The sequence below is a fragment of the Halichoerus grypus genome, chromosome 6 (assembly GCF_964656455.1).
Source record: "Halichoerus grypus chromosome 6, mHalGry1.hap1.1, whole genome shotgun sequence".
NCBI classification, from domain to species: Eukaryota; Metazoa; Chordata; class Mammalia; order Carnivora; family Phocidae; genus Halichoerus; species Halichoerus grypus.
In genome coordinates, this window is record NC_135717.1 from 139,191,549 (window position 1) to 139,217,380 (window position 25,832).

Sequence of the window (25,832 nt, forward strand, 5' to 3'; positions counted from 1 at the left end):
ATACCCACTAGTGGAATTACTGGATCATATTGTCTATTTTTAATTTTTTGAGGAACGTCTGTACTGTTTCCCACACGGGTTGCACCAATTTACATTCGCACATCCTCACCAACACTTGTTATTTCTTGTCTTTGGATACTAGCCATTCTGACTAGTTTGAGGGGATATCTCATTGCTTTTGATTTGCATTTTCCTGATAATTAGCGATGTTGAGCATATGTTCATGTGTCTGTTGGTCAGATTGTTTGGTTTTCTGGTATTGAGTTGTGTGAGTTCTTTATAAATTTTGGATATTAAGTCCTTATCAGATATATCATTTGAATGTATCTTCTGTCATTCCGTAGGTTGCCTTTTAGTTTCATCGATGGTTTTCTTCAATGTGCAAAAGTATTTTATTTTAGTGTAGTCCCAATAGTTTCATTTTTGCTTTTTCCCCACTTTCCTGAGGAGACATACCTAGAGAAATGTTGCTCAGGTTGATATCAAAGAGATGACTGCCTATGTTCTCTTCTAGGAATTTTATGGTTTCAGGTCTCACATTTAGGTCTTTAACCTGTTTTGAATTTATTTTTGTGTATGGTATAAGAACCTAGTCCAGTTTCATTCTTTTGCATGTAGCTCTCTAGTTTCCCCAGTACCATTTGTTTAATCTAACACAATATCTTGCATGCAGTAGGAATTTAAACATAACTGTTGAACTAAAAAAAATTGACACTGATTTTTGTAATTTTATTCTTTTGTCTTATGATTTGCCTCATGTCTATATTTCACAAAGAGCTATCCTAGATCTTACTCATGACTGTTTGGATATAAATTTTGGCTCTTCTATTTTAGTATATTTCTGCTATTTCAGTGATTCAAGGTCAAAATCTTCATGATTTTGGCTTCAGTATAGTATACTAGTCCTTCTTGAACAAATCTACCCTATTTCAAAGGTGGTCACTTATGCCTCTAAGCCTGTTTCATGAAATATTAAATATTACTAGTGGAAGGGATAGTGGAGGATCTTCTAATGCAAGTATCTCTTTTTTGGTACATTGGTAAAATTAGAACCAGCAAATTGAACTGGACTGTCTTAAGCAATTTCATCTTAAAAAGGGAATATAAAAGCCATGACCTGACATGATCCCAGGGTCCTAGGATCGAGCCCCGCATCGGGCTCCCTGCTCACCAGGAAGCCTGCTTCTCCCTCTCCGTCTGCCCTTGTGTTCCCTCTCTCGCTGTGTCTCTCTGTCAAATAAATAAATAAAAATAAATAAATAAATCTTAAAAAAAAAGCCATGACCTGAGTGTCCTATTTGTTCATAACTATTACTTAGTTATCTTACGAACCTACTTAGGAAAATGAATGTAACTTTAATATCAAATCCAAGACTCATAGTCTGTCTTATAGTAAGCCAGCCATAGCTTTGTGCTGGAGAATCAGTAAGGAGATGGAATATGTTCAAGTCATGCTCCAACACCTAAAAGCATCTTGGCATTCTTCTATTTCCTTGTCAGTTAGAACATAACTGGTGAGATCACTTTATTCAGTAACAATGTCCATGTGCTATTGCCAGGGTAGGTTTATAGATGTTAGTAGAGTTTTTCTTTTCTAGGGTGATGTATGGTCTGAATCTTCCTCTAACTAAATTCAAATCCATTGTAGTGTGGTAAATTCAGCCAAGTGTATTGTAATTTATATGTTTTACTTAAAGGACTTTAAGACACACTACTTCTTACTACTTCTCACATGTACAAGAAAATATAACTCAGTATTTTCTACAGCATATCTCATCTTGCTCTCAAATGCCATTCCTGCTGATGGTAGTGGAAAAGGAGATTGGTGAGGATGGGAGAAACCTAATTTGGACTTTTTTTTTTTTGGTTTAAGAAAGCCTCATTAAAGAAATTATAGTAATTTGAAGGTCAAACTTCTTGTAAGTGCTGTTTCCTTTCTTCCTGAAATTTCTCATCTCTTTTCTCATTTATAAAATGGAATCTGTGGATGAATAGAAGCAGTGTGTTTAGAGAATTTGTGCATCCTCAGGGAAATAAGGTATGGAGTGAGAGAGCCACTCGGGTTTGCATGCTACCATCTGGATTCTTGCTGTTTAATGCTGAGATAGCCCCATATGCCTGGTCACTGGGCACACTGCGCTACTCTCTGCTGAGACGTGGGTTTTGGGTATTGTGTGGATGCCCACTGCTGGTTACCATTGCCCAAATTCTGCATCTACCTTGTCCTAATGCCAGCTCTCTTTGGCTACACTAGTCCTCTCCACATTTTTCATAACCCCATTGGGATACATAGAAACTTCTGGATTCATATATATCAGAAGTGCTTTCTCAAGGCCCACCTGTCTAACCATGTCCTGTTGCCATTTTTCCTTTACTGTGGCTATTCAAAATGGGCAAGGAACACCCTGTATTGTAGGTGGGAAGTGAGACACAAATCCTCTTACCTTTCACCCTGATCTTCAACCTACCTGGGACTTCTTCTTGTTCAACAGTCCTGGGGCTGTTCCCAGGGATATGGAGACATCAGATTCCTTCACAGACTCTAATGGCATTCTGTCTTAGACACACCTCTTCTGAATCTCCTGTCTTCCTGCTATTTGAACTTTTATTTATCTCACCATCACAGTTAGCTTCTCTGAAAATACCTCTGAAAATGCTGTTTCATTATATAACTCTGTGCTCTGGTTTTCATTTGATAGGTAAAGGAAAGCTTTTGCAACATGGAAAACACTTTCTCTTGTTGAAAGTGATTTGTTGAAAATCCTGACTTTCAAGACTATTTTGTCACTATGAACTTAAAAGAAAAATTTGATATAAAGTTGAGCCATGATTTGTTGTTGTTGTTGTTATGGCCTGAATTCTGTCTTCTTGAAATAATAAACGTCATCATTTCAATGGATGGAGGAACCAAAGATCAACTAAGACATAGAGATAAATAAGGACAAGAATATGCTGTTTTAATGTCTCAAAAATATACTCCCTCCTATATAAATATAGGAATATATACATCATGATTTGGTGAAATTCACAGCTTATTGTATTTTTTCCCAACTTTCACTGTAAACTGTTGAAAATATTTTTTAATACTGGTCTCAATGTCTATTATGTAACTCATGAAAGACTATTACTAATAATGGCTATCACTCATTAAGTAATACTTGCCAGACACTGTTGGAGATACTTTAAATACATTTCCATTTAGTATTTGTGTGTACTATTAGCTGTGCTTTACAGACAAGGAAAAGAAAGCATAAAGGAGCCAAGTGACAGAAGTAAAATGACCCAACTACTACTGCCTTTTATGTAATTCCTCTGGATTATGTGGCGGGATGAGAACTATTACTGTAGAAGCAGGAATTGAGTCAAAAGGGCAAGAGTATAGAAGAAATGATGACTTTTAGGAAATAAGAGGTGATTTTTAAAAGTATGGATAGATGTGGCCTGCTCATCACGTAATTGAAGTTAACAGTGGACTAACTGATCTTCAAAATGGAATAACTGTCCTAAAAGTTTCTATTACATTTAAGAAACATAATAGCATAATATCATATTCACTGTAAGTTTGTGAAAAGCACTTAGTAAAATATTAAGTGTGTTGGAAAACATTTTTAACTTTCATGTTTAAATTTGTATTGAAGCATAATAAACACAAACCAAAAAAGTATGCATATCATAAACACATAGCTCCCTGTACCAGTTGTGCAGAACAGGAAACAGGCCCCTCCCCCTTGAGTTCTAGTGATAGAAACCACTATCCTAATTTCTAAGAGTATATATTAATGTTTGCCTGTTTTGTCCTTTATATACAAGTGAAATTATGAAATATGTATTCTGTTCTGCTTCTTTGTCCATCATTATGGTTGCATATGCTTGCATATTGTTCTATGTGGATTTGAATGGTTTATTCTAAAGGAATCATGTTATTCCAGAGCGTGGGTTTCTGCAGAATTTATTTTTTAATCTTACCATTAATGTAGCCATTTAGATGGCTTAAGGTTTGGGGCTTTATGAATAATGCTGTGAAAATTCTTGTACATGTCTTTTTGTGAACATATGAAACAGTGTCTGTGGGGTAAATACCTAGGATTGAAATTGCAAGGTCATAGACAATGCATAAGCTCAACTTTAGTGGATACTGCTGTGGTTTTCCCAAGTGCTCGTACCAAATTCCTTACCACCTTGCATATATCTCTGGCTGTTCCACGTCTCTGCTCACAGTAGGTATCCTTATTGGTATGAGGCCACATATTCTTAGTATCTTCTGTGTAGTGGGATTTTATTGTAGTTTTTATATACATTTTCCTGATGACTAATGACATTGATCATCTTTTAATATATTGATCATTTGGATATCCTATTTTGTGAAGGGTCGGTTTAGATTTTTTGCTCACTTTTCTACTGAGTCATGAGTCTGTTTCCTTAATGGCCTATAGGAATGGTCTGGATATAGATCTTTTGAATACACATTTTGTCAATATCTTTTCCCACCCTGTGGATTGCCTTTTCACTCTCTAGGTATGGTTTCTTTTGAAGAACATAAATTCTTAATTTAATATTATCCCATATATCAATTTTTCTGTGTCTTATTTAAGACCACCTATTCAAAGGACACTAAGCTATTTTATGTTTAAAAAAACATTATTTGAGATATAAAATTGAATATGTATAATATATTTGATAGCTGCTTTTATATATTTAGATACTAAATATATTAAAACATGGAGAATTGTTCATGGTATAGAACTGAGATAATCTGGTCCATATTTTTAAAAATTAAAGTCCATTTTATTTTGTGTCATATTATCTCTGAATCCATGAAGTAATATGGTGAAACTTTTTATCTTTTTTTTTTTTTAAAGATTTTATTTATTTATTTGAGAGAGAGAGAATGAGAGAGAGCACATGAGAGGGGGGAGGGTCAGAGGGAGAAGCAGACTCCCTGCCGAGCAGGGAGCCCGATGCAGGACTCGATCCAGGGACTCCAGGATCATGACCTGAGCCGAAGGCAGTCGCTTAACCAACTGAGCCACCCAGGCACCCTGAAACTTTTTATCTTAATGTAGGAACCCTTCAGTTAGTTTGACAGAATCCTTCTGATTACCAGGGGTTAGTGTCCCACAAAGTACATTTTTTCTTATATTCAGGTAAAAACTGCCTCTCTATAACATCCACTTACTGGTTCTACTTCACTAATGTATTTTTTCATTTATTTATTTATTCAACAGACATTATATGAGTCCTATCACATCTCAGACTTTATAGTTTTCAGGGATACAAAGGTGACTAAAAGTCTGGAGGAGGTCAGACATGGGGAAGCAGGCATGTGAAAGGATGCTTTTAGCTTTACAAGGTGGTGGGAATGTGAAAATGTCTCACCTTTTTATCTTCCTTTTTGAGCAAAAGTCTTTATTCCGTACGTGACATGGATTCTAGATTCTTTACCATCCCGGTTATTCTGCTTTCACTTTAGCCTAATTAGTTACTGACATCTTTAAATTTAAAATTAAAAGTTAGGGGCGCCTGGGTGGCTCAGTCATTAAGTGTCTGCCTTCGGCTCAGGTCATGATCCCGGGGTCCTGGGATCGAGCCCCACATCGGGCTCCCTGCTCCGCGGGAAGCCTGCTTCTCCCTCTCCCACTGCCCCTGCTTGTGTTCCCTCTCTCACTGTGTCTCTCTCTGTCAAATAAATAAAATCTTTAAAAAATAAATAAATAAAAAAATTAAAAGTTAATAGAAAGCAGCAGTCCCATGACGTTTTACCTGGAAAGGGACCATGATTCCATTGGTTCCTACATGAAGACAGCCTATTTCTGTTGATTCAACCTAAAGTAGTTTTATCATCTTTTAGCAGTGCTTCATTTGAATTTGAATAAATACCCTAGATCCTATAATTATTGTCAACCCAAGTGTTCTCCTAATTTTCAGTTAATTTATGGATACACAAAAATTACTTGTCATTAGAAACCTTGCTTTCCAAGAATATTTAATGATGTAGGACTATATTTTTGATATAGAGGTAAATGAAAAAGATACGATATAAAGCTATATGATCACTATAACCCAATTTTGTGTGTGTGTGTGTGTGTGTTCATGTGTTGTCTGTGTTGAAATAATTAAAGGTAAATGCACCAGGGGCACCGGGGCAGCTCAGCTGGTTAAGTGTCAGACTCTTGATTTTGACTCACATCATGTTCTCGGGGCCCTGGGATTGAGCCCCACGTCAGGCTCCCTGTTCTGGGGAGTCTCCTTGTAAATTAAAAAAAAAAAAAAAAAAAGGTAAATGTGCCAAAATATTTATAGCATTTTTCTTTGGATAATAGCATGTGATTTTAAGTCCAGCTATGCTAATTTCCACTTTGCTTATCAATCATGCTAGGTATTTCTAGTATCTTTTCTAATCTTTAAATTGAATGGGATACCATCTAAATCTTTTAAGTGTAAGCATCTATTACTTAGAAATGCTAATTAGTACATCCTTTTGGATGTTGCCTAAAAATATTCAAAGTAGACAATGGTCTGTTAATCATCATTCTTTAATTATAATTCTCTAAATAGTTTTGAAATTATCCAACTCTTCCCTATTGTATACACTGAATTTTAGTATGTTTTTGTAAAAAAATAAGTAAAATCATCACCAGAAATTTTTGTGAAATAAAAATATCTATGTCTTTGTTACTCCCTTGGCTGCCAACTTAGTAACACTGTCACAAAATGAAAAAGTTTAATTTGTTAGGATCTATTTTAGTCAATCTATGATATTCCTAAAGGACATCACATTATTTTTCTAATTTCTCATAAAATCTTGGTTTAGTGACATTGTGCTATAAAAATTCTACAATACTTTGCAGCTCCTCCCATCAAGGCAGAGTACAAGAGTCTCTTTACCTCCATCTTGAGTCTGGGCTGCCTTGTACTTTGCTTTGAGCAATAGAATGTAGTTGAAGAGACCCTGGAAATTCTGAGCCTAGGTTTCAAGAGGTCTGTAGCTTTTCCACTTGCTGTTCTTGGGAACTGCTATGTGGGTAAGTCTGGGCTAGCCTACTGGGTAATGAATGGCACGTGACCCAGGGCCCCAACCAACAGCTAGCTAATGCCAGACATATGACAAAGTATCAACTACCAGCAACCAGCATACTGCAGATACCTGTGTGAGATTGGCCAAAATCGAGTGAATGACAGCTCAACTGATTATAGGCCAAACTGTCAACCCTTAGTATCATGAGCAAAAAAAAAAAAAGATTGTTTTAATTTACTAAATTTTTGGTAGTGTATTTTATAGCAAATGCTAACTGATACAGATGTGTACTGGATTTTCCTAATAATGCTATGAAATTTATTTGCATGTAAGTTTTACTATTAAAATTTACTTTTCCATAAGTTTTGGAATATTGATTTCACATCAGGATAATTTTTCAGAAATCCACTTTATTCTGGCACATATGCTATGGAGTGAAAAGGAGCACTATATAATTATTTTTACTTCTGGATATAAAGAATTTCATAGACCATGTTCTTTGTTCTCTGTCATAAAACTGTAGGGCTTGCAGGTCTTGGTCTTCTATTTACTAGAGTATTCTTCCTATTTTTCATTCTTGTAATGTGTAGCTATTTAAATCTGAGCATAAATACCACTTTATGAGGTGATAATGGCAGGGTGAAAATTTGGAGGAAATACTGATAAATTGCTCATAAATTCTGAATGCTGGCTGTTGGCATCCTGTGAGCCTTAAGGGCTATTTTCTCACACTAGAGTCGTTGCCTTTGTTTTAAAGTGTAAAAATAGACATTGGAAAATAGATTTATTTGAATTAAGACTTTATTTGGTTTATTTATTTTATTTTATTATGTTATGTTATGTTAGTCACCATACAGTACATCATTAGTTTTTGATGTAGTGTTCCATGATTTATTTTGGGCTTAGTATAATCTTGCAATTAAATTTTTTAACTCCAGAAATAATTTTAAAATATTGTCTTAGAATATTTTTTTAGTGGAAAAAGGTCACAGAGTTTTGAACTGATGTAACAAAAAGTAAATTAATAAAAATAATATTCTCACTATTAAATTATTTTACAGTGTTTGGGAATATGTAACAGTAAAATGTTAGGTTGAAAACAGGGAAAATATAGTTAATTATCCACATCTTTTTTCTAAATAACATTAAATATTTGAATATTAGGGAATGGCTTTTTAAAAAATTTCCCCCAGATAGTGTGGAATTATGTGTTCTACACTTTGAGTGGTTTAATTTGGCAATAAGAAGTGATATTTTCTGAAAATAGGCTTTATGGATCTTGAGTGGTTCTAAATTTTTACTTATTTTGGACAATGAAAGGATAAGAAGGATTAAATTCTAATTGTTTAGACTTCATTTAGCATTGTTGAATATTTAAAACTATTTTTCTGGCTTTTCATTGAATAAATCTTTAACTCTTTTAAAACAAACACATTTGTTTTGATAATCTGAAAAATGAGATACCAATTGGGAAATTCAAACCTATATGTTTCTGATAAACTTGGGGAGGAATTCAAGCATGAATGTTGGAACCAGGCATACAAATTCCAGCCCTGCCACTTCTTGAGGGAGTAACCTTGAATATTTAACCTCTAGGAGTACCTGTTCTCTATCTCTAAAATGGATTATATAATATGGCCTTTATAGAGTTTTTGTAAGAAACAGATGTCTTTTTTACAGTGCCTGGAATAAAGTGGGCCTTTAATAAGTGATAACTGTTGTCAGGTACTCCAAGATTTTGGTTTCAATTTTCTTTGAAATCATATGATAATTGTGAGGGGTTTTTGTTTCTTTTCTTTTCTTTTAAGTGGTGATGGTTACATGAAATAGGAAGGTCGAAACTAAGAAGTTTCAAAAATTAAAAGTCTCATTAATTTAGTCACTAAAATGAAATTGCAGTACTTGTAATGATGAATGTTAAAGTGTCATCATTTTGGTTCCTAACAGTTCCCTTTGTCTGAATTTTAAACTATTATCTGTAGTTATACATGACATTTCTTGGATTTTTTTCAAGGACAAGAAGAAACAAGGTTTTGGAAAAAAAAGTCTGCCTTAGGTAATATTTTCCTCAAAGGAATTAGTCATATTTGAATGTTCTTGCAAAAAAATTAATTAAATATTCAGATATAAAACCATATCTTGAAACTGGGGATAATAAAAATCTATATTACATAGCTGAAATATATAGATGACAATGACCACCCCCCCACATATTCGTACTTGTATTTACAATGCCACGGAGTTGGTTATATTTCTGTGACACAAAGTTGATGAGCTTCGTTATTGTTGTTTTGTTTGCTTATTTGTTTTTAAGATCTTTGTAAGGGTAAAAATTACATGAGTGAAAAGAAAATTCACATTAGATACCAAATGCTGCCCCTGCAATTTGCCAAGAATAAAAACACAGTTTGCATTTGAGACAAATACAATCCATATTTATTTCATGGGCTTAGGAATTTCAAGGGGTCACTTCTATAGGAGAGTTCCAAGGGAGTTAGGAATCTGGCCTGTGATGTTTACTTTTGGCAGTAGCTTCTAAAATAAAACACAATAGCTTATAATATTTCAGAAAGTTATCCATCATCCACATTGTAAAGTATATTGCAGTATTTGAAGCTCTGGAATATGGCTTGAAAAATTCACTATTCATGGGAGGTGGAAAACATGAAAAGAAAATGAAAATGGGAGACAGGAGGTTTAGGGGAGATTGGATTCCATGTGGATGAAGAATTTGACTCAAAGTACATATGTTCCAGGAAATGTTTTGTGAGGACTGTGTTGTTAATTAAGATTTCCAAAGGTTCAGTAATACCTCAGGTTCTCAGCAAGTAGAATGTGTATAGCTGCCCTGTTAAAGTTAATATGTAAGATTCCAACTGTTTACATACACATTTTTAATAGAGATTTACCAGAAGAGTCGGTGAGAAAGCAGCTCTGTTGAAGAGAGGTTGGGAACTCACAGCCATATTTTATTACCACTATCTCATTGTGGTTTTTCCCACTGTGGGAATTCGACTTCCAGCACTTAGGGGAGCCTCTCTTCTTTCACTGTAGTATGACCACTTTTCTTCAGGGAAAGCAAAAGCTCACAAATCAGAAGTTTGCTCATGTTAAACCCCAGGAAAATATTTAAAAGGAAAATCCTGCCGCATAAGCACGCCTCTCCATGTAACAATAGCTGTTCTACCGAAGCCCAAGCCAGTCCAAATGCAATCGTACAAAATCTCACTAAGTATATAGTTGCATGTGCAGCGCTTTGCAGAGGAGATATTGCCTTGGATAATTCTGTTACGGTCTTTTACTGAGAGAGATACACGTTTCTTTACCCCATATGATGATAAGGTTTTAAGATGATAAAACTTTTATGTTGATTTACTGGCATTATGTGTTCACAAGTATTTCTTCTAGTTTCTTTTTATTACAATTATAGAAAATGTGTATGTGTCATTCACAAGAACATAGTTTCAGCCACCCTAACAATGAATGAGAAACCCAAGTCAGTTTCATGACTGGTTGCAATCTCTCTTCAGTCTTTTAGAGAGAGGAGAAAAAATGTTCAGTTTAGTTGTCATTTTCTTTATTTTTTTTTTAAGATTTATTTATTTATTTGAGAAAGAGAGATAGTGAGATAAAGCATGAGCAGAGGGGAGAGGGAGAAGCAGGCTCCCCGCAAGCAGAGAGCCCAACACGATGCTCAATTCCAGGACCCCTGGGATCATGACCTGAGCCAAAGGCAGACACTCAACCAACTGAGCCACCCAGGTGCCCCTGTCATTTTAATTCATTAAAACTTTTTGCATATTTTTATCATACTTATAAACTTTCCTTGGGAATCTGTTATGCTCCCAAGTTACCACCTTAGCAATTATATTGTAAGTCCCTGGAAATTTTTACTGCAAGTGTGTCTCAGAAATAACCTAACCTATAACTCCAGTCTTAAAAGTACTCAATTTTGTCTAAGAGAAATACATAGTCCCATGAAATATGGCTTTTGGTCCCCAGGGCAAAGGTTGGATGAGAGAATGAGTCATTTTTCAGGCTTAAAGAAAATCAGATGTGATTCTATTGGAAAAAGTTTCTTGGGTGATAGCAAAGACTATATTGATAAGCTTTTTGCTGTGTATTTCTGCTTTTCAAGAAAATATTTAAAATGATACCTTTGCCTTGAATTTGAACTTTGACAGGCCTCATAATTCTTGTCTTTCTCTTTTTCTTCTTTTGCTCACACTGTCCCCATTTGCATTTATTTTATGCTTAATTCTATTTCATCATAATTTAGATCAACTTCTGTTAATAAGTAAAGCACATTTAAAATATTTATTCATTAAAAAGAATGTGATTGATCTGCATATACTAATATTGAATGAGACTCAAGATAAATGGAAAAAGTAGAGTACAGAACATGATGGGTAGTATACTTCCATTTTTATAATCAAATACACACAAAATATATTTATATGTATGTGTACATATGCATTTATTTATGTACAAACCAGCTTTGGAAAGATATATGTGAAAGTAGTAACAGTGATTGCCTCCAGGGAGGAAAGGGAAACTGAGAAGCTTAAAGATCAAGGGTAGAGGGGTGTTTACTTTACTTGTATATATCTATAGATATATGTATGTCAAGTATACACATAAATATACACACACATATGTATCCATACAACACACTAATATTTATAAAGTGTATATAAATATATATTACATATATAAAACTATACATATAAACAGACATATATATATATATATATACTGTGTATTGTTAAACTATTTTTTATGTATACTATTTTAAAATTAGAGAATTAAAATATAGCCGAGGTTTAAATGATAACTTTTATATCCTTTTCTATGCTTGAATTAGAAATAATCATTTCCAGGGGTGCCTGGGTGGCGTAGTTGGTTAAGCGTCCGACTCTTGATTTTGGCTCAGGCCATAATCTTGGGATCCTGAGATTGAGCCCTGAGTTGCATTCCATGCAGAGTCTGCTTGGGACTCTCCCTCCCACTCTGTTGTCCACCCACCCTGCCCCGCTCTCTCTCTCACAAATAAATAAATAAATCTTAAAAAAAAAAAGAAAGAAAGAAAGAACCATTTCCAAAGTAGTGCTATACCAAAATTGACAATCATAAGTACTCAAACAAAAAAATACTTATATTTATTTTTCTAGTTGCTAAATAATATTTCTTTTTTTTTTTTTTTTAAAGATTTTATTTATTTATTTGACAGATAGAGACACAGCAAGAGAGGGAATACAAGCAGGGGGAGTGGGAGAGGGAGAAGCAGGCTTCCCACGGAGCAGGGAGCCCGATGCGGGGCTCGATCCCAGGACCCTGGGATCATGACCTGAGCCGAAGGCAGACGCTTAACGACTGAGCCACCCAGGCGCCCCTATTTCTCTTTTTAAAAATGTTTTTTTTTTTTTTTTTTTTTGGTATAGGGCAAAATTTGCAATTATTTAATAAAGCATTATTACTTTGGGATTGGAGTAAATTGGCATTATTTTATTTGAATAAAATACAATACTCCCAAGTCTGTATTTGACATTTAAATACAATAAAGTTAGTTTTTACTGTCAAAATATTAGATGCAGATGTGAATGCCTAAAGTCAGGTTTAAATTTTTAAGTAGAGCTCCATATGGGTTTACAACCAAGTGGGAAGGGTTGCTGGCAGTATCTCATATAATTTTGAATGGCAGTGAATTTAGCATTTCAGTAATCTTTAGTCAAGCTGTTTTAATTGGCTTGTTAAAGGGAAATAAAGGGCTTGAGGATCAAAACTATCCTTCATAGGGTGGGTAAACTTGGTCATTTTTGGGGGCGCCTGGGTGGCTCAGTTGGTTAAGCGACTGCCTTCGGCTCAGGTCATGATCCTGGAGTCCCGGGATCGAGTCCCGCATCAGGCTCCCTGCTCAGCAGGGAGTCTGCTTCTCCCTCTGACCCTCCCCCCTCTCATGCTCTCTCTATCTCATTCTCTCTCTCAAATAAATAAATAAAATCTTTAAAAAAAAAAAAAAAAAAACTTGGTCATTTTTGTCTGAATTATTTGGATATACTATACAATATTCATTTGATGTATGTTTGTAAAGAAATGATGAAGAGTCATTTAAAAGGGGAGCATTGGAAAATCCCATTAATCCCTTTATCATGCAGACATTTGTCCTGAGCATTCATGTGCTTCAGTTGAGACTTCAGCTTAATGCCGTAACTGGGGTTGTCTCCTATATGGTAGAGATAAAATTAACAAGTGATAGCAAAACCATACAGCTCTGTGGTATTTATGCAGGTCATAACTGATTAAAACATTTTTTCAGCTTAAAAAGAGAAACTGTACTTTTTTCTTCTTCTTTTTTCTTCTGTTTTGCACACACAACTATGTAAATTTGTCTGCATGAAACCTTGGGGCACCTGGATGGCTCAGTAGGTTAAGCGTCTGCCTTCAGCTCAGGTCATGATCCCAGTGTGCTGGGATTGAGCCCCACGTTGGGCTCTCTGCTCAGCGGGGAGCCTGCTGCTCCCTCTGCCTGCCCTTTTCCCTGCTTGTGCGCTCACTCTCTCTCTCTCTGACAAATAAATAAATAAAATCTTTAAAAAAATAAAAAATAAGAAAAGAAACTCTCTCACTTAATCAAGCCTATCTAGAGGATTTGTGACTTTTTTGTCTAGTCTTCCTGTTATATGGTGTTGGTCATGATTAGATAGGACGATCTTTAATGGGTTAAATTATTGCCTTTTTTTTTTTTCCTCAGAGTCCATAGTCTCTCATGGTTTGTCTCCTCCTCCGATTTTCCCCCCTTCACTTTCCCCTTCCTGCTATCTTCTTCTTCTTTTTTTTAACATATAATGTATTATTTGTTTCAGAGGTACAGGTCTGTGATTCATCAGTCTTACACAATTCACAGCACTCACCATAGCACATACCCTCCCCCATGTCTATCACCCAGCCACCCCATCCCTCCCACCCCCCACCACTCCAGCAACCCTCAGTTTGTTTCCTGAGATTAAGAATTCCTCATATCAGTGAGATCATATGATACATGTCTTTCTCTGACTGACTTATTTCACTCAGCATAATATCCTCCAGTTCCATCCATGTCATTGCAAATGGCAAGATCTCATTCCTTTTGATGGCTGCATAACATTCTATTGTGTGTGTATATATACCACATCTTCTTTATCCATTCATCTGTCGATGGACATCTTGGCTCTTTCCATAGTTTGGCTATTGTGGACATTGCTGCTATAAACATTGGGGTGCACATACCCCTTTGGATCCCTGTATTTGTAACTTTGGGGTAAATACCCAGTAGTGCAATTGCTGGATCGTATGGTAGCTCTATTTTCAACTTTTTGAGGAACCTCCATACTGTTTTCCAGAGTGGCTGCACCAGCTTGCATTCCCACCACAGTATAGGAGGGTTCCCCTTTCTCCGCATCCCCGCCAACATCTGTCATTTCCTGACTTGTTAATTTTAGGCATTCTGACTGGTGTAAGGTGGTATCTCATTGAGATTTTGATTTGGATTTCCCTGATGCCGAGCGATGTTGAGCACTTTTTCATGTGTCTGTTGGCCATTTGGATGTCTTCTTTGGGAAAATGTCTGTTCATGTCTTCTGCCCATTTCTTGATTGGATCATTTGTTCTTTGGGTGTTGATTTGATAAATTCTTGATAGATTTTGGATACTAGCCCTTTATCTGATATGTCATTTGCAAATATCTTCTCCCATTCTGTCGGTTGTCTTTTGGTTTTGTTGACTGTTTCTTTTGCTGTGCAAAAGGTTTTATCTTGATGAAGTCCCAATAGTTCATTTTTGCCCTTGCTTCCCTTTGACTTTTTTGTCTAGTCTTCCTGTTATATGGTGTTGGTCATGATTAGATAGGATGATCTTTAGTGGGTTAAATTAATGACTTTTATGCTGTGGTCAAATACTAAGATATCTGGAATGATGTTCCAATGCAACTGTCTTGTATTTCTGTCTTAAGAACACATTGAGAAATGCTTCAGCAAGTAAAGTTTCATGTTGTATCATGAAAAAGTAAAGCAGATAGTTAAATAACAGATGAAATATGTCCCACTGACTCTCCTCGACACTTGCAACCTGCTGCATAAACAATAGGATGCATAGCTTAGGGTTACTATTACCTTCTAGCCAGATATCATAGAAGCCAATTGAGTTTTAAATTGTTAGGGTTGGGGAAGGAGTCAATTATGAAAACAAAACAAAAATAAACAAAACAACCCAGAATCTTAGAGGAGGCTTCCTGAGATCTTAAGTAAGTTTTCTAAGCTTGTTTACTATTATATAGTCTATCATATACTATGTTTAAACTCTGTAATTGTAAAAATGAAGTTCATTCTTTTAAGCCATTAGAAAAATAGTCCTTCCCTTACCAGGCTAATATCAATGTGCATAAACATTAGGTAGGATTTCAGTCATTTTTGTCAACTGACATATAAATTGTGTTTGTCTAAAGTGTCTTTAAAATATACAATCGAAGGTCAAAAAGGAATTCCACACACAAGAAAGATAATGTTCTGCTGTCTTATTTCTGACATGTTTTCCAATTTTTCCAATGGATAATATTGTGATGACTGTTATTTTATTTTATTTATTTATTTATTTTTTAAGATTTTATTTCTTTATTTGACAGAGAGAGGCACAGCAAGAGAGGGAACACAAGCAGGGGGAGTGGGAGAGGGAGAAGCAGGCTTCCCGCTGAGCAGGGAGCCCGATGAGGGGCTCGATCCCAGGACCCTGGGATCATGACCTGAGCCGAAGGCAGACGCTTAACGACTGAACCACCCAGGTGCCCCGTGATGACTGTTATTTTAAACAATGGGCAAATATAGCTCTTCTGAGGTTTTTCCAGATGTGGGACACACATTAAAATGAATTATGTTTCTGTTCATGGGTCTTTGGAGGAGTACCGAAAAAGTAACAGTTAATTTTCTTTTGTATATCATTAAAGTAATGGTTTTTAAGTGCTTTTAAGTTAAGTGTATAGAAAAGAGCAGTTTATCAGTTGTCCCTGACAAGCCTTTTGTCCAAAGGAAAATTTGGTGTGACATTTTAATTATCTAAAATTTCATGACAAAGGTAATGAGGTATCTTGCCTTTCTTGAATCAGTTCTGCTTGTCAACAAGATGAATTTGTTTAGCATTTTGTAATGCCAAAGGAGTTTGTGGGGAGGTGAAGAGAAAGTTGGAGAATTATCTAAAACTGATGCTGAATCCGTAGTGGCCGGCCTGTAGAATCTGTAGAATAATTTGAGAGTGTTTACTTTGGCTTGATGTTCTGTTTTTGAGATGAAACCAAAAGAGAAAACATTTATTAAATTAATAATCTGTCCTGTAATCCTTCCTAGCAGGTCCCAAGGAGTGTACCAAACAAATGATAAAACATTATAAAAAGACAATTATTCTCTTTCTGTTTGAATTCATTAAATAAATGAAAACCCAAAGGGAAAGCATTGCTTCATTGGTGGTGATATGATAACTTTTTTTTTTTGAAACATTATTTTGATTAAACAATAGCTTATCTAATGTTTCCATATAAATAAGGCAGAAGTTTCTTGGATGAAGCAACTATTTATTTTAAAACTTGAATGGGGACAGGATGAAGGAGGATACTGTCACACTCAATTTTAGAAGGTCATGAAACCTTTGCCTTCTTTTTTTCTCTCATCTTGATGAAAAAACAGGGCTAAAGTATTCCATGTCTTTATTTCTATCATATTAAACACTGCATGTTACCCCCTTTCTACTTTGTTAATGAAAACTTTTTTGCCAGTGACTTGATGAACTGCACGCATATACTTTAGGAATTGACATCTTGAAAATCTTTGTTAAATTATTTGCAGCTGCTCATCCCAAATACAACAGGTTTATATTTAAAATGGAAGGGCTGGGAGTGCCAACTGTCCAAATACTAAAGAAACAAAATGTAAAGTGTAAACAAATAATACTTCTGCTAAAGATAGGTGTATCAGAATACATACTTGTTTGACAAGTTTAACTTTTAACTTATTTTTCTAAGGATTGCTACAATGAATCGTCTATATTTAATGTCATAGAAGCTCAGTGCTCTTCAGCAGATGTCAGGATATCTATGGGAAAGACCCCTGACTACTGGTTAAACTTTTGTATTTTTGATCCCTTCATAGTTCCTTCTTGATAGTCACTATTCAGTGGACAGCTTTTTGAAGTCTTCATAATTAGGTATTTCAACTGTTTTTTTTTTTTCTAACATAAATAATAGCATAAGCTATTCTACTGAGCATTTTGATATTTTTAAAATCTATTGATTTGGGTCATGACATACCTACTTCTCAGAAGTAGGGCCCAACGGTTTCCAAATGCATCAAAGTATAATAACGAAGTTTGTTTAAGCACACTTTGTTATGATATGGCTTTGAGTCCTTTTCATATCAATTAATTCTTATTTTAAATACCTTTAAAAGTATCACATGTAGACTAGCTAATTTCTGCTGTAAGAATTTCCCTGGTGCAATGGAAAGGAGGACCTTGCTGTACAAATGCCACTCAAAGCTTTGATGTAGTGAGTTTAATTTCTAAGATGGCCAAGAGAGCAAAGATTATATAAATCCTTGTGGCTAATCTTAATAGAAGTAGACTTCTCTCAGAAATATATTCCAGTGGCATCTTTGCTCACCTCTTAAGCAACCCTTTCCTATCTAAAGTCCCCACTGCCAATCCACTATATATCATATTACCCTTTTTAAAATTTCCTTCATAGTATGTATTTCAATCTGTAATTCTCTTATTCATTTTTTTAAAGAATGTATACACATGAGGGGAAAGGCCTTACCTGTCTTATTCAACTCTGACCCCTTTATGTCTTGAGTAGTAGTGTCTTGCACAAAGTTGGTGCTCAGTAAATATTAATTCAAATAAAAACTGAAAGAATGTATGAATGAGCTAACTTAGGAGTAACCCAGCGAAGGTTCAGAGCATTTACTATTCTCCATAATCGACATCCCTGGCATCAGGCACATTTTATTATTTATTTTAATTTGTTACAGTCATTAAATGTATCATTATAAGATCTAGAAGAAATGCATTTGTATTGTCAACAAATGATGAATTTAGTTGGAATGTGAATGGTTGGTGAGGAAATCTAGAATATGTTTATTTAGATTAGCCTCTTCTGTAAAAATACATGATTGAACTATAATTTATTCACTCTGCGGTTCAAAACTCTTTTGTAGTTAATGTAGATGAGTCTGTATGTTTTTTTTTTTTTTTAAGATTTATTTATTTTAGAGAGAGAGTGAGCAGGGGGCGGGGCAGAGGGTGAGGGAGAGAGAATCTCAAGCCAACTCCCCGATGTGGGGCTTGATCTCAGGACCCTGAGGTCATGACCTGAGCCGAAATCAAGAGGCGGCGCTTAACCGACAGAGTCACCCAGGCGCCCCAAATCTGTATGTTTTTATCCTATTTTTATTTTATTTTGCTTTTAAGTGAGAGGAAAAACTGATAATGTGAAACATTCCTAATGAACAAGAAAGAAGAATAGATGTTTCCCTTTACCCTCATAATGTCTATATGACCACTTAATATTTCAAGTCCTTTCCAACAAACATAATGGAACTTATTTTTCTTTTCTAATTTTCTGTTATTACAAATATATTTTCCAAGGGAGAATTTGCAGTTCTTTGGAACTATGACTCTTTGAAGTATATATGAGATGTGCTCATTAGTTAATGTTTGATCCTTAAAATGTTCTGTTGGTAGTAGTAATAAAAATTTTGTTCTGCTTAAATTTTTTTATGTATTATAATTTAAGAAAGTAATGTTTAAGAATAATATTTAGATATGTTTATAAGTTGATAGTAATAGATCTTATAGATCTTATAAGTATAGATCTTATAAGTATTGATCTTATAAGTAAGATAAATTATTTAACAAGAAACAAATGAATGAACAAATATATATAACTCCACAATGTAAAACAATTGGTTGCTTCTCTTCTTCTATATACATTTTTTGTCACTCTAATCTGTTTGTTTAGTGACCACTATCCATTTCTCCCATTTCCATAAATTTTGAGATCTCTTACTTTTTGTATAGTAGGTAATCAACATATATCTTTTTAAATGCATGGAAAGACAATCAGCTGTTTTAGGAATATTGCTCATTGACCTTCCATTATGGGAGTTTGTCAGCCTGCCACTAGAACAATAATATTTGATAACATTTTTTCTATTATTTGTTTACCAAATATATTTTATATAATGTAACGAAGTTCTGAGCATATGGTTTGAAAACAGAAAATATTTTAACTCTACAAAAAAAGCAAAAATCCAAATCATTAAGAAAAATAGTAATTTTTGAACACCATGAATTGGAATTGAACACATAAGGCTTAAGTTTCAATGAGTATGGTTTTGAGGATTCATACAATGATACCAGATGCAAGAAAGGAGTTTTTAAAAAGACCTTGGTATGGTAGGAATGAGTTAGCTTAAGTGGCTACTGGCTCATGCAAATTCCACAGGCCTCCTGGCCTCTGCAGCCACAGAGGCACTTTGATTTGAATCAGAGAAGCCAGATGATCCAACAACCACAGGATGCTGAACCAAACATTTTTTTTCTATCCCACACCAAGACCAATAACTAAGATTTTACACAATTTTAATTACTATGACGGAGAAATATTGAGAAGTGACTTGAGATAGTTTTGCCGTGTTGGTTAGTTACAAGAAGTTTGCCTTTTGATTAGGATTTAAAATCTCGTAAGTTTGAGGTATAAATGATGTATCAGTACTGTATCTTCTTGAATAACTCAGTGAGTAACTCTTGAACAGCTCTTTTAATGGATTTAAATGGAGATAAATTCTCTTTATATCCCATCAAATCTTTGGTTTATAGCTACATTATTCCATCAAGTAACACAGAACATCCATCCTCAATGAAGCTAACTTCTTGAAAACCTCTCACTCATACTTAGCTTCCTTTTCAATGTAACCAAATAGAACTATGAAAAGATACATTTGTTCTTTAACACATGCAGATAACTTGGTATGACTTAAACTTATTAACATGACAGTCAAAACAAGCAATAAATTTAGCAGTTAAAAGATAGCCAGCGTTTAGAATGATAAATGCAAATACTGAAGGCGGAAGTGGATGAAATCTAAGATCCCATAATTACTCTTTGCTCCGCTTGACCACTGTATTTATTACATGTTGGTTCCCATTCATCTTTTCTCTAGAAGTGTGTCTGCATATCAAAGCTGAAATACATATACAGGGCTTAAGTATATTTTAAAAATATGTAGAAGTTGCTATTAAAATATAGGTTATTATATGAAGTCCTAAGGTTATTATTTAAACTAAGTGAAATTGGCATATAGCTGAACCTGATGGTTACAAGGAGGTGAGTGTTGAATGACTCTTGAAAGTAATGAACAGATGGATGTGAGTGGAAGCTGTGCTTTTTTAAACAGGATCAGACATGTAGAAGGTGCTAGAGCATAAGAATAAAATGTGACCACTTCAAAGCATGGTATGCAGACCATTCCTAGAGCTATGACACTAAATCCTTATGTAGACCCGATGGTGTAATAAAAATGAAAACACTAAAATAATTAGTTTGAGTAACTGTAGTATACCAAAAAATATTTCTTGAATGACAGTAGAGTAAACACAAAGGTACTGTTGTGAGCCCACCTCTTAGGCCAAAAACAGTGTAAAAGGTATGTAGCCTGCAGTTTTGGACTGCACTGACCTAGTAGATTACAGGGTGCTGAGGCCACTTAAGTAAGGACATGTGTAGATAAGGCACTAGGGAAGACTAGGGAGTGGAGTCTGCTCACACCAGATACCATCCTGCATCTCAGTCCCAGACCCTGTACTGTAGATTCATTGGTTCTGTGGTAAACCAAAGTCATTTTCTTGGAGTCATTTTCTTTTAGTCTTCAAACTTTACAGAGAGCTATTAAAATTAGGAAGAATCTGAGAAGAATAAACAACATGCTGAGATCACTGGATTTTAATGAGGAGAAAAACAGAGCCAGGGGATACATTCCTATGGACTAAATATAGGTCCTCCTAAGAAACTCAACTCTTGCATGAAGCCTGGTTAATTTAAATGATTGTATGAATGCCTTAAACATCACTCTGTGAAAACTACCCTTGCAGATGAGAGCAAGCCTTTTAAAATAATCATTTAAGAAGAGTGAGAATGTTCTGCTCACTAGCTGAGAATGTGGAGTCCTAATTAATATGGTGGAAATAAGGTCAAGTGGAAAGAAGCTGGGCTTTGGACAGGGATGATTGAGTTCTTAGGTTTGCCCCTTATCAGCCCTATGACCTTGGGAAAATTGCCTAACCTCTATAAGTATCAATTCCCCAGCTGTTACAGGATTCCATTAAATAATGATATAAAATTCTTGACATATAGTAAGTAAATACCCTATTTGGGGCCATAAATGTCAAGTAAAAACAATATGGTATTGAAAAATATGTTACGGTAGTGATGGCCATGACTCTTAGGCCATGGCCCATGACCACCTGCCTCCACCCTCGAAGTCTAAATCAGTTTCCTTTGCTTTGTGCTCTCTTTTGATATCATATTCTTTTCATTCAGAGCTCTTATCTCATTTTTTTAAGTTTTTATTTAAATTCCAGTTAGTTAACATACAGTGTAATATTAGTTTCAGGTGTACAGTTTAGTGATTCAACACTTAACGTATAACACCTGGTGATCATCACAAATGCACTCCTTAATCTCCCCCCCCACTCTGGTAACACTGAGTTTGTTCTCTGTAGTTAAGAGTCTGTTTCTTGGTTTCTCTCTTTTTTCCCCTATGATCATTTCTTTTGTTTCTTAAATTCCACATATGAGTGAAATCATATGGTATTTGTCTTTCTCTGACTGACTTATTTTGCTTAGCATAATACTCTCTAGCTCCATCCACATCGTTCCAGCAATTTTTAAGAATACATTGATTATAATTATTTGTTGAATATCTTTTTCCCCATTAGGCCATTAGCTTTATTGGCGCAAAACCTGTGATTTTTTTTTTTTAAAGATTTTATTTCTTTATTTGAGAGAGAGAGAATGAGAGAGAAAGCACATGAGAGGGGGGAGGGTCAGAGGGAGAAGCAGACTCCCCGCTGAGCAGGGAGCCTGATGTGGGACTCGATCCAGGGACTCCAGGATCATGACCTGAGTCGAAGGCAGTCACTTAACCAACTGAGCCACCCAGGCGCCCAAAACCTGTGATATTTTTGCCCAACAACGTATTTCTAGTGTTTAATATATACTAGACATACTATGTGACAAATGAATTAATGTATGATGCATGTCTTCAATTCTACCTTGCCTGTCATTTTTGCAAGGGATAGAAAATAAGTAAATACACATATAATTTTGTTACCCAACTCAAACTTTATGTCTATGACAATTTACCAATAAAATATATAAATCTGTTACTGTAAAATAATATACAGGTATAGTATGTATAAAAACTTCTAATAATCATCACATCTCTATACTTTTCAGGCAAGAATATAGAGAGATCAAATTGATATATTTTAGGTGATCAAATAAGTCAGAATAAAACCTAGAAAATCTTTTTCTAGGAAATTTCTAGCAAAATTTCTCTAGAAAAAAATAGCTCTTTATTAGTGAGACATTTAGGAATCAGAATTGGGGAGAAATGTTGGGACTGAAAGTGAGTTTTTAACATTTTTAACAAGTCAGTAAGTCAGTCATGGTGCTTCTGTTATGATGCTGAAGAATGTGTGGAGGGGAAAGGAAAGTGGGCAGAGTGGAAAAAAATAACCAGCATTTAAGGAGAATTGGGAAGAGGAAGACAGACAGTGGGAGACCTGGTAAGAAGAAGCTAATCCATGAGGATCTAATAAACCAAGAGAGGAAGAGGGTTTAAATTAAATTCTGAAAAACACCAGTCATTTTTCACGAAATTCAAGGATATTCATCATCCTTAACTTAAAAGCAAGGTAAAAGCCTATGTAAACATTGCTTCCTTTTCACTATTTTCATGTTGCTTCACCAAGGATTCTGTTCTATCTGTAGGGTTTCCTGGAGACGAAAGGGATAAAAATGCATACCTGTGTGTGTGCATACTCACCCATGCACACACACAGATGTGAGAAAGATGAAATAATGTAGCCATGAAAGTAACTGGCCCATGGTAGAAGGTCCATTTATGTTAGTTTTAGCTCTCGAATCTAAGCACTTACAAGGGTATTGAGAATACATATGCCCAACTTTACTAAGCTTTTAAAAAAAAAACCTTAAAAATACTTTCTTGCTAAAAAAATGCTAACCACCATCCAAGCTTACAGCGAGTCACAGTCTTTTTGCTGATGAAGGATCTTGCCTCAGTGTGATGGCTGCTGACTGATCAGGGTGGTGGTTGCTGAAGGTTGGAGTAGCTGTGGCAATGTCTTAAAATAAGACAATAAAGTTGGCTGTATCGATTCACTCTTTCTTTCCTGAATGATTTCTCGGTCGTATGTGATGCTTTTCGATAGCATTTTACTCACAGTAGAATTTCTTTGAGAATTGGAGTCAGTCCTCTCAAACTCTGCTGCTGCTTTATCAACTAAGTTTATGTAGTATTCTAACTCCTCTGTCATTTCAACAACCTTTATAACATCTTCACGAGGAGTAGGTTCCATCTCAAGAAATCACTTTCTTTGCTCATCCATAAGAAGCAACTCCTCATCCATTAAAAATTTTATCATCAGATTGCAGCCATTCAGTTATATCTTCAAGCTCCACTTCTAATTCTCTTGTTATTTCCACTGCATCTGCAGCTATTTCATCCAGTGAAGTCTTGAACCTCTCAAAGTCATCCAGGAGTGTTGGAATCAACTTGTTCCAAACTCCTGTTAATGTTGATATTTTGACCTCTTCCCATGAATCACGAATGTTTTTAATGGTATCTAGAATGGTGAATCCTTTCCAGAAAGTTTTCAATTTACTCTGCTCAGATCTATTCAAGGAATACTATCTGTGGCAACTATAGCCTTACAAAACGTCTGCCCTCCTTCCTCCTTTCCTTCCTTCCTTCCTTCCTTCCTTCCTTCCTTCCTTCCTTCCTTCCTTCCTTCCTTCCTTCTTCCTTCCTTCCTTCCTCCCTTCCCTTCCCTTCCCTGCCTTTCTTCTTCCCTTCCCTTCCCTTCTCTCCCTTTCTTATTTCTCATTTTTCATTTTTAAAAATTTTAATTCCAGTGTAGTCAACACAGTGTTATCTTAGTTTCGGGTGTACAATATAGTGATTCAGCAGTTCCATATATTACTCAGTACTCATCAAGATAAGTGTACTCTTAATCCACTTCACCTATTTCACTCATACCCCACCCCCCAAAATGTATTTCTTAAATAATAAGACTTGAAAGTTGAAATTACTCCTTGATCCATGGGCTGCAGAATGAACCAACTTTACTAAACCTTAATAGCTTGTAGTCCACTTAAATATATGAAATACATTTCACTACAGATCTAAGTGGATAGAATTTTATATAAGAAATAACTTCTATAAATCAATATGTAAGCAGAGAAGAAACTCTAGTAAAAATTACCTTTGATATTTTCCTAAATTGGGGACTACCACACATGATGGTTTTGTGTACTATATCTGCTTGCAATTTATTGGTCAAGTTTTTCCTCTAGCATGGGAACAGATTCCTATTTCTTTAACTGACTATTAAATAAGGTAAGACTATGTTTGAGACCAGCTAATATGGGGAAAAATGCTCTGCATGTTGCTGCCTAAGTACAGTGGAATTTGTGTTAACTTTATGTATATTGTAACTTTAAGTGCTAAACTTCTGAAAGACAAAAACATTTAGAGAATGAAGAGACCAGTGAGGGTAGCTGTTAGTAGAAGGGGAACCTTGAAATGTTAGTTCTTCGGGGAAAGAACATAGTCTTGGGAAAGAGGCCTCAGGTTCTAAAAAGCCCTGGTTGAAGATTCTAGTACCCCAGGCCAAGTTCTAGGATAGAACCATTAGTTCATGACAATCCTGCCAAACAGGAAAATGCATAATAGAGATATAAGTACTGAGAAAAGTCAATTGAAACGTTTCATTTGTTTCCAACTGAGGCCTTGGCCATTGCATCCCTAATAATGTTTACTAAGATTTTAATATGCCTCCTTTATATACGTTTAAACTTCTAGAGCTCTCTAAATAATGTGATTATGGCTCTGGTTTTAATCAATGTGGAGCTGATTTTTACATCTTTTTTTTCTTTCCTTTTTCTGTTGTGTTAAGTATAAGGTATGCTCATTGCAAAGAATTTGAAAACTATGGAAGAATGTTTAAAAAATCTGTAGCATCATTTATCAGATACTATTCTTTTTAACATATATTTTCAGTTTTAATATGTATGAAGATAATCATTCTGTACATATAATATCCTTTAAACTAATATTTCTTAAATATTTCTGCATTTCCCTACATATTTTGAGGATCTTGATTTTAATGATTGAAAGTATCTCTTCTATAAATTTATTAAAATTTATTTCAATACATGCCTAGTGTTTAACATTTCTGTTATATGTAATTTTTGTTTGCAACTTTGTATAATGTCTTAGCAAAGAACCATGGCTGGGTTTTGTTTGTTTGTTTGTTTGTTTTTTCCTTTAGGGTAATTAGAAGAACAAATGGTGTTAACATTTTTAAGCATATATATTACATTGGATTATATTATAGCATATTATATTGCATTATGTGAAATTTCTCTCTAAATATTGTATCAATTTGTTCTTTCATTAAAAATGTTTGAGTGTCCATTTCTCTATAGCCTAGT

General features: G+C 35.0%; 1 protein-coding gene across 8 annotated transcripts in view; it reads left to right on the top strand.

The window, feature by feature from the left end:
- The window catches only part of NAV3 (neuron navigator 3), a 799,918-nt gene that overhangs the window by 458,926 nt on the left and 315,160 nt on the right, over nt 1-25,832 (top strand). The window lies entirely within an intron of this gene.